The sequence below is a fragment of the Nuphar pumila genome, chromosome 5 (assembly GCF_984573655.1).
Source record: "Nuphar pumila chromosome 5, dmNupPumi1.hap1.1, whole genome shotgun sequence".
Lineage (NCBI taxonomy): Eukaryota > Viridiplantae > Streptophyta > Magnoliopsida > Nymphaeales > Nymphaeaceae > Nuphar > Nuphar pumila.
This window is the reverse complement of record NC_143253.1, coordinates 37,688,078-37,698,498: the sequence shown is the minus strand read 5'-3', so window position 1 is coordinate 37,698,498 and position 10,421 is coordinate 37,688,078.

Below are 10,421 nucleotides of genomic sequence, written 5' to 3'. Positions count from 1 at the left end.
CTCAAAGTTTAAAATTCAAAGAAGTCCATTTTTCTCAAAGTTAGATTTTCCTCAGAAACCAATTTTCTCAAGATCCCTTTGTTTTTTAAAGATTTTCCAAATATTTTCCTAAGTTCAAAACACGATTTTCCAAGACATAATATTCTCAATTTCAAAGTTCAAATTCAGAGAAATCAATTTTCTCTAAGTCATTTTGAGTCTTTCTTAGAAATCGATTTTCACAAAACATCAAGATTTCTTCAGAAATCGATTTTCTTTTCTTCAAAAATGTTCTTCTAATGTGATTCATGATTTTCAAACTGTCATCTTTTTCAATATTTGAAGCATACATCATGTTATCAGTCAAAATATTTCTAAGTCATAGCACATGCCTGATTCTTTATGCATTTAGGAAATAGAACATTGATTTAGACAAGTTGAGCAAAACACGTGATTGATCCTTGGTTCAATTACCCCTGGTTATGGCACCAGGAACGGTTGAACCTCGTACCGACAGGCGAGTCCCATTCTTCGGAATTATCCTGCATTTTAAAAAGGAGGCGAGTTATTTTCAAAATCTTTTTCAAAGGTTAGTTTGACTTACAAAAGTAAAATTTTGCAATGATAATAGTAATCTATGTAGCCGCACTATCTCTTTAATATATAAATCTATCAAGCTCTCAAATGATTGTCCCTTTCTTAATGGTAGAAAGTGTGCTGATTTTGTAAATTGGTCAACCACTACCCATATAGCATCATGATTCTTACGGGTTTGCGACAAACCTATTACAAAGTCTATTGTGATATGCTCCCATTTCCATTGAGGAATCTCCATCAACTGCATTATTCCTCCTGGTCTCTGACGTTCAATCTTTATTTGTTGGCAAGTTAAGCATTTTGCAATGAATCTAGTAACATCGCATTTCAATCCATTCAACCAGTACCCGCATTGTAGGTCCTTAAACATTTTGGTACTGCCTGGGTGGATGGTGTACTTACTTACTTTTGTGTGCCTCTTATAATAATTTTTATCTTAATTCTGGATCGTTTGGCACCCAAAGTCGATCCTCAAATCATATGCTTCCATCTTGCTTGTGCTAGAATGTGGCATCCTCCTGTAGTGTCAGTGTCTCCATCTTTCTGTACTGTGGGTCCTCCTTTTGCTTAACTATCATTCTCTCTTGCAACTTCGATCATGCTGTCAGACTTGTCATCTTGATTACGCCTTAATCGTCTGAGAAATGCTTCCATTTCGTAAATTCAATAACCATTTTCCATCCTATGTTTATTAGGTTAGCCAAATTACCCCCAACCATGCAACTAAGGGCATCAACGACCATATTTGCTTTTCCAGGATAGTAAGAAATAGTGAATTCATAGTCCTTTATAAATTCAAGCAACCTCCTCTGTCGCATGTTAAGCTCTTTCTGTGAGAACAAGTACTTCAAACTTTTATGGTTTGTGAAGACTTTGGACTGTTCTCCATACAGATAATGTCTCCAAACCTTTAAGTTGAAGACTACTGCTGTCAGCTCCAGATCATGAGTTGGATAGTTTCTTTCATGGGTCTTTAACTGTCGTGATGCATAGGCAATGACTTTACCGTATTGCAGTAGCACACACCCCAACCTGGTGCCATAAGCATCAATATACACCACAAATCCACCACTTACCAATGGCAAGGCTAGTACCGATGTTGCTGTGAATTTTTTCTTAAGAATTTAAAAGCTCTCTTCACTTTTATCGTTCTATTCAAACTTCATTCCCTTCCTTAGGAGTTTCATCATAGGCATAGCGAGTCGTGAAAAGTCTTGTATGAATCGCCTACGATACCCTACTAGTCTGAGAAAATTTTGAATTTTACTAACGTTCTTCGGTTGTGCCCAATTCATTACGGCCTCATCCACCGAGACTTTATCCTTTGAGATCACATGCCCTAGGAACATGACCTCCCCGAGCCAAAATTCACATTTCGAGAATTTGACATACAATTGATTTGCCCAGAGGGTTTCTAAAAATGATCTTCAAGTGTTCTCGATGTTCCTCTGTACTCTAAGAATACACTAGTATATCATCAATGAAGATGATAACGAAGGTATCCAGGTATGGTCCGAATACTCGATTCATCAGATCCATGAAGGCAGGTGGGGCATTTGTGAGTCCCAATGACATCACCACAAATTCATAATGTCCATATCTAGTTCAGAATGCTGACTTAGGAATGTCTTCATCCTTTATCCTCAACTGATGGTAACCAGATCTTAAATCAATTTTGGAAAAGACCTTTGCCCTTTTTAGTTGGTCAAACAAATCTTCAATGTGCGGCAATGGGTACTTATTTTTCACTATTGTCTGGTTCAACATTCAGTAGTTTATGCATAACCTCATAGACCCATCTTTCTTTTTCACGAATAGAACTGGTGCTCCCCAAGGAGATGTGCTTGGTCGCACAAAATCATGCTCCATTAATTCTTGTAGCTGCTTCTTTAACTCCTTCAGTTCCGCTGGTGTCATTCTGTAGGGTGCTCTAGAAATTAGCTTTGTGCCCGACATCAATTCAATCCCAAATTCCACTTCCCGTTGTAGAGGCAATCCAGAGAGTTCTTCCAAAAATACATCAGAAAAATCATGAATGATTTCTATATTCTCAATCGATATTTGTTTGGCTTCTCCGCCTATCACACTAACCAGGAAAGCCATATTTTCCCTTCGAAAATATTTTTGAGCCTTAAGGGTCGAGATTACCCTTTGCTTTATTCTCGGTCTTGAAAGTCAGAATTCAACCTCTGGTACATTAGGTCGAGATAATATCACCTTTCCCTTTCTATAGAGGACTCTCGAATAATGTTCAAAGAGCCAATCCACACCCAATATGATATCATATTCTATCATGTCGAGTAGGATTAAGTTGGCAGGCAAATTGTGTTTTCCCAGTGTGACTTCTACCTCTGGCATGTAATTCACACATATCTCATTGAATCCTATGGGATTATACACTACTAGTTCTTGACTCAAGGATTCAGTAGGTATTCTAAGTTGTTTAGCAAAATGTATAGATATGAATGAATGTGAAGCTCCATAATCAAAAAGTACCAGAGCAGCTTGACCAGATATAAGCACAGTACCTTGCATCAGGTCTCCCTTCTGTAGTTGTTTAGTCGAGGTAGCGTAGACTCGACCCGCTACCTTCTTCTATGTTTCTTGCGGTTGTTGTGGTGGTTGTCAGTGCGGTTGTTGCTGCTGTTGTCCCCCAATCTCACGCCTTGCATCGTTTGCCTACTTCTTCTAACACTCCCTGATGTAGTTCCCCATCTTTCCACAATAGAGACGAGCTCCTGTCTCACGGGGACATTGTTACCTGGGGTGGAAGCGATTGCAGTTCTGGTATCTTTGGTTTTGCATGGGCCTTTGTCTTGTTCTCTCGTTGTGCCTTTGCTTCTTGGCCTGCAGGTTGAACTTCTTTCCTCTAAATCTCTTTTTGAACTCGGGTTTTTGTACCTCGGTTCGGTTCTTCTGGGACCTTTGTCCCTCCTTCCAATTATCATTTAGCAGAGTGGCCACCTATGCAGATGATATTCGATTTGGAGGTTAGATCCTTCTAACTTCCTTAAACACTATTTTATTTTAACTAAAGGGTTTAAGAATGGAAGCCTTCATTACCTAAATGACTTCGTCGAGAGTCTTTGGGCTCTGAGTGTATAGGCGGTTCCTAAGACCTGTCTTCAATCCTCAAGCAAACTTCATTGCCCTATCCTCGTCAGTGATGTACACATTCAGACAGTACCATTCCAGGCTATGGAACTTGGTGGTGTACTCTGCCAAGGACATATCTCCCTGTTGTAGGTCAAAAAATTCTTGCATATTTTTTGTTCGTTCATGCTTTAAAAAATATGTGGCATTGAAGGCCTCCATGAATTCTGCCCAAGTCACTGGACCATTTTGGAACCTGACCTCATGAGTGGTCTCCCACCATTTTTCAGCATGTTCCTTGAGACGATAAGTTTTAAAGTCGACATGTCGGTCTTTCGGAACATCGAGCACTCAGAATATCCGTTTAATCTCTTTTATCCAGTTCTTGATCGCTTCTGAGTCTGTCTTACCCGAGAAGGCAGGAGGGTCCATATCCATAAATTTCTTATAGGACATGCCTTCACCATTGGTTGCTTTTTCTTGGGCCACTTGATGTAGGTTATTGCCCATTTGTTGCATAGCCGTCGCTTGTTGCCCTACAACCTCTACCAGGTTGTGCAAGGTATCCATGACATCGTTGCACCTGTTTGCCTATGCCATCTAGTTATAACATACAAAAAAGGGACCGTCACAATCTTAGTTATTATGTTTTTTTCTTAATAGTATAGTACAATATCTTTAGTCTACTTAACACTACACTTAGGAGTTTTATATACTTACAGAGCTATTACAGGTCGTCGAAAGAGCCATGATCTCATAATTTTAATCCTTCTTTGATACAAAAGCTATAATGCCCCAACAATTTGAACAAAAAATTTTGGATTTTTTTTTTTGAAACAATGAAAATACTCGGTTCAAGAGTTGGGCGGGTTACAGGGTAACACAGAGAGTACTTCATATCATTCCATAACATAATAAAGATTATGTTTAATTTATTACAATCTCATTAATGAAATAACTAGAAGTTTTCATAGTTTAATGCAGGATCATAAAAATTGAAATCTCATGGCTTCCTTCGCAATAACATCCACAATTGCTACAAACTTAATCACTACCTGAAAAAAATAGTAATTTAGAATGGGTCAGACTACACCCCGTCCGAGTAAGAAGCTTGGTCCAGTCTATTCCATAGTACATGGTACCAAAGAACGTGGGCTACGGTCGAACCGACCCTACCCATTCCTGGTTGTACCTTGTAGAATACATAATTAATTTTTTTTGTTAACAAGCTAGGGCATGGCAAACCCCACCGGTTATTATTAACTCTTTTGAAAAGCAAGCTGGGGTATGGCAAACCCCACCGATTATTATTAACTCTTTTGAAAAGCAAGCTGGTGTATGGCAAACCCCACCGGTTGTTATTACCGCACCCATGGGTTTTAAACCTGCAATGTCCCAACACCAAGTGACGTGCATGAGCTGGTTCCTATCAGTCCAGTAGAGCCCCCATTGGTTGCAGCAAGCAGTGGTTGTGCCAACAGGGTATGGCGCACCCTGCTGCATCAATCATGCCCAGGTCGATCTGTATATATATAGAAAAAGAGTATTTATTTATTATTATTATTTTATTTTTTTATTTGCAATACTTCTTATTCTTCACCTTGATGCAGAACACAACACTTATTTGCATGCTTCACGTCATGTGTCTAACAACTAACTACTGTGATTGTTGGTGATTCGATAACCTTCACACAGTTTCAACAAATTTGATGTCAAACATAATTTATTATAATGTGAAGTCAAATCATGTAAAAATTTGAGCATTTCAACACAATCAAATGCATAAGACACGAAGTAGCTTGAATATTGATATTCTACTTGGAAATACTATTGGGCATATGCACATCAAAACCAAATTTTTTTCTATGGATTACGTAGATGCAACTCTAGCATCAAATTTGTGGATTTATGATTAAGCACACGTATATACAGACTTAACATCAGATCTGCTCAAATACACGGATCTATGATTAACACCGATATATGCAAGACTATAAAAAATGAATATGCACAAATACTCAGACTTATGATTAAGCACATACGTACATAAAAAATAAAAGATCAAACCTATGCAAACATGCATATTACTATTTGAGACTATACATCTACGCATAAGTATAGAGCGGTGTTAGATGTATACGCTTCTTCAACCATGGCCAAGTCTAATGGCTGAAATGTACGTATCATCGTACAAATATTCAAGTGGTCTAACACTGATACGTGCCTCATGGCATTATGCACACATACATAAAGATATCAGCCCCTTACATACAATTGAAAGGTGCTACAACATACTCGCGCTACAGGGCACTAAACACATGCATATAGATATGATCACCTTACCTTTTTTGATGTTTCGAATCTAAACACTCCTGCGTGACTGATTCTACTATCAAACTCTATCTCCACGTCCTCTTGTCTAGCTCTCTACGGAGGTAGCAGGGAAGAAGATGATCCCCAATAGAAAAAATCGTTGAAATGAAAATGGGTGTAAAGAGAGAGGAAGAGGGAGGTTGGGTTTCCACCACCACATGATTTTTTTTTTTATAAAGGTCTTAATGTCCAAAAATTCCTACCTTGTTTCCTTTTATTAACTGCTGGAAATTTATTTCCTCTGACTTCCTCACATGGCAACCCTATAACTCTCCTTCCATGAAAATTGAAAATTTGGGAAGATAGCATCCTTAGTTTCCTCAAAAAATGTGAGCATTCAAAGCTCCATTTCCCCTTTTGATTTTATCCTTAGCTTTTATGAGAAAAACGTCTAACTAAGGAATGCTTTCAATTTTTTTTGAGATTTACATATTAATGCTTTAGTTGGGTTTTCCATTTAGAATTTTCGGCCAGCCCATTGCCTTAAAATATGTGATCCTACTATTAAATATATAATTTATGATAAATAAAAGAAAATATTACAAAAATGTTATTGTTGTAGTGCATTTTCGCAAAATCCTTGTGCACATGGGATTTGAACTCGAGTCCTTTCCCTAAAGAGGAAACAAACCTCTCCAATGCATTATCTTTCATTTCATTATGAATTATATCATAATTAATTTACTTAATTACTTATAGACGTTAGGCATTTTTGTCAAAAAAGAAAGCTATGTCCTCTTGGTAAAATTCGTGTGAGTGTGGTTCATGGGATTCAATCTCAGGTTGCCTCATAACTAGGCAATACACCTCACCACAACACCACTTCATATCTTGTTGCAAATTTTGTCTATATTAATTTATTTATATACTTACGATTTTCCAACAGATCTCGAATCTGGGTTAAATCTTCTTAAAATTTTAGATCCTTAGAGACTTCCCAACTGGATTTCAGATCTTGATTTAGGTTACACCATATTTGGATCTATTAAAAGTCCAATCAAACTCCAATTGGGTTTCAGATCTATCCAAAATCCAAACCCATTTGCTATATCCAAAACCTCATCTTGGTTTCGATACACTACAACAAAGCGGTAGATTAGCGACGACCACATTCCGTCGCTAACAGGTGTAGCGACGGATTAGCGACGACAAAGCGACAGTATGCTTACGTCACGAATTTTTCGACGCTAACTGGCGACAGATTTATTCTGTCGCCAGGTCCATCGCTAATTGCGACGGACTAACAAGCGCTGTATTTCGTCGCCAATCCGCCGGTACTAAACGGCGACCACGGCTTGGCGACGGATTTACTTCCGTCGCTATGCCGTCGCTAGATTTATATGAATAGCGATGGATGGTTCCGTCGCAAACACGAAAAAAAAACAAAAAAAAATTATTTGAAAATTAAATACCGAGAACGGTACAATTTATATTTCCTGTACAATTTATATTTCCTGTAAATAAAAAACAAACCACACAAAAAATTCCATATAACAAGAATCTACAACAATTAATCGTTCCACCTTAAAATTAACAAGTTTAATTATTTACAATTCAATAATTACAATTAGGAAACATAAAAAAATAGAACTTCTTCAACACAGTTCCCTAATCATTGCCAAGATTTTGTGCGTCTTCTTGTTCATTGTCTTTATCTGTCCCTTCAGCTCCGCTACGCTGATTATCGCTAGCAGCCTACACAAGAAAAAAACAGTTAGTATTGATAAACAAAATATAATGAAATAAATTACACACTATATGTGATTCTATCATGTGCTCATGTGTGATCTAAGGCAATAAAAAAACTCTATATGTGATTCTATCATGCTCATATGTGCTCTAAGGCAGACAAAAAGTTATATATGTGATTCTATCATGCTCATATGTGTGCTAAGGGAGTCAAAAAATTGAATATGTGATTATAGCATGTTTATATGTATTCTAAGGCAGCTAGAAAAACTCTATATGTGATTCTACCATGCTCAGATGTGCTTTAAGGCAGGCAAAAAACTATATATGTGATTCGATCATGCTCGTATGTATGCTAAGGCAGTAAAAAAATTGAATATGTGATTATAGCATGCTCATATGTGCTCTAAGGCTGGCAAAGCAAAAAATTTATATGTGATTCTATCATAAATGATATATGTTCTAAGGCAGTCAAAAAACTGAATATATGATTTGTGCATGCTCATATGTGTTTTAAGGTAGTCAAAAAACTGAATATGTGATTATAACATGCTCATATGTGTTCTTAGGCAGTCAAAAAACTGAATATGTGATTATAGCATGCTCATATGTGCTCTAAGGCAGGCAAAAAAACTTTATATGTGATTATAGCATGCTCATATATGCTCTAAGGCAATAAAAAAACTCTATATGTGATTCTATCATGCTCATATGTGTGCTAAGGCAGTCAAAAAACTGAATATGTGATTATAACATGCTCATATGTGTTCTTACGCAGTCAAAAAACTGAATATGTGATTATAGCATGCTCATATATGTTCTAAGGCAGTCAAAAAAACTTTATATGTGATTCTATCATGCTCATATGTGTTCTCAGGCAGTAAAAAAACTGAATATGTGATTATAGCATGCTCATATGTGCTCTAAGGCAATAAAAAAACTCTATATGTTATTATAGCATGCTCATATGTGCTCTAAGGCAGGCAAAAAACTCTATATCTGATTCTATCATGCTCATATGTGCTCTAAGGCAGGGAAAAAGTTATATATGTGATTCGATTATGCTCATATGTGTTCTAAGGCAGACAAAAAACTGAATATGTGATTATACCTGAGAGGGACCTGGAATCGAAGATCCCCTGTTCAGAACAAGATTGTTGATCTCATTTCGGAGAAAGGGGGCGGCGGTGTCATGGGAGTAGTTATTCAGTGATTTCGTAACGATCTGGCGTACATCATCACCGGAAAGAATAGTCTGCTGCTTGGAGCTTATGTCAGCGCAAGAAGTCGGTGAGCCGTAATTGGAAGAAGCAATAACTGGTGAAGTGTTCATATTACTCCCAAACTCGAACACGCGACCTTTTTTGGGTTCACCTGCTGCAGTCACCCATGCTGTAGGATCAAATGATGGATGCTGAGTAGCGTCATCGCCATATCGCTCTACCATCTGTTGCTCATATGCCTCCTACAAAATAATGTTTAAAGTATTCATTAATAATTAATGATAACATTATGATAACTTGCATATATATTGCAATGATTATTAATAGAATAAATACATACCATTGTCGTTCTCGCCTTCTCTGATACGAAGACTCCCGTGGTCTTCCGTTTATGTGTTTCAACAAACACATCCTTATATGGTACACTGCCTCCTTTTTCTGCTTCCTGCGAAGTTAAATGACAAAAGATTTAGTACACAAGTTTGCAACAATACTTATAAAATTAATATTATATATTGATGAGTTACCATTTTCTTCAGATGGCTCCCAAATGTCTTAGATCCATCTGTGTGTAGATGGGCTTCGGGCATCTTCGATTGATTTTGTGCAGCCTTCGCAGAGCAATTTCTAAATGCATCTCCCGCCCACTTATCGCACATTTCATCCCAGTAATCTCTCCTGATAGTAATAGGGCCATGACCCTTCCACAGTAATGGATCATCTACTACGCCAGATACTTTTTTTGCTGCAGTCTTCATAGTGTGCAGCATGTCTACAAATCGATTGGCAGCCACCTTCTGCCACACCTTCCTTGCATCATTTTCTTCCACCGTAGTTGCGAAGCGATTCGAAGCCTATAAATATTTTCAGAAAGTTAGTAGACATTACTTAAATAAATTAAATATGAAACACATTAACTATGAGGAACAAATGTATACCATGAATGAGGACCACAATCTGTCTAACACCTCCTTTGGGTACTCTTTCCATTGAGCAACCGGTCCTGGTAGATGTTGAAGAAGTGAATTCCTAATCTCCCGTACTACTTCTTGTGGCTCAAACCTCGTGCTGCACATGAATTGTTACACATTAAATATCAATATAAAATATTTATAAGATATGCAATAATTGAAAACAAAATACTTACGGTCGATTATCGATATACACTATTCGAATGAGTCTTCTTGTGCCAGCCTGAGAAGACCTTGTTTCCTGTGTTGGCTCCTGACTTGTGTGATCAACTGGTGTAGGTGGGTCGTGTACAGGCGCAACATCATCTGTAAAAAAATACGTTAGAAATTCTCAGAATGCGCATTTGAACTAATCAAGCATCCAATTAGTTATATGATATACCTATCACAGGAGCCCGTGAAGATGAAGGCTGAGCCTGGCTACTACTGGATGAGCGACCACTATAACCTCCACGAACCATATTCTAACAAATAACATATGTCATACAATACATTC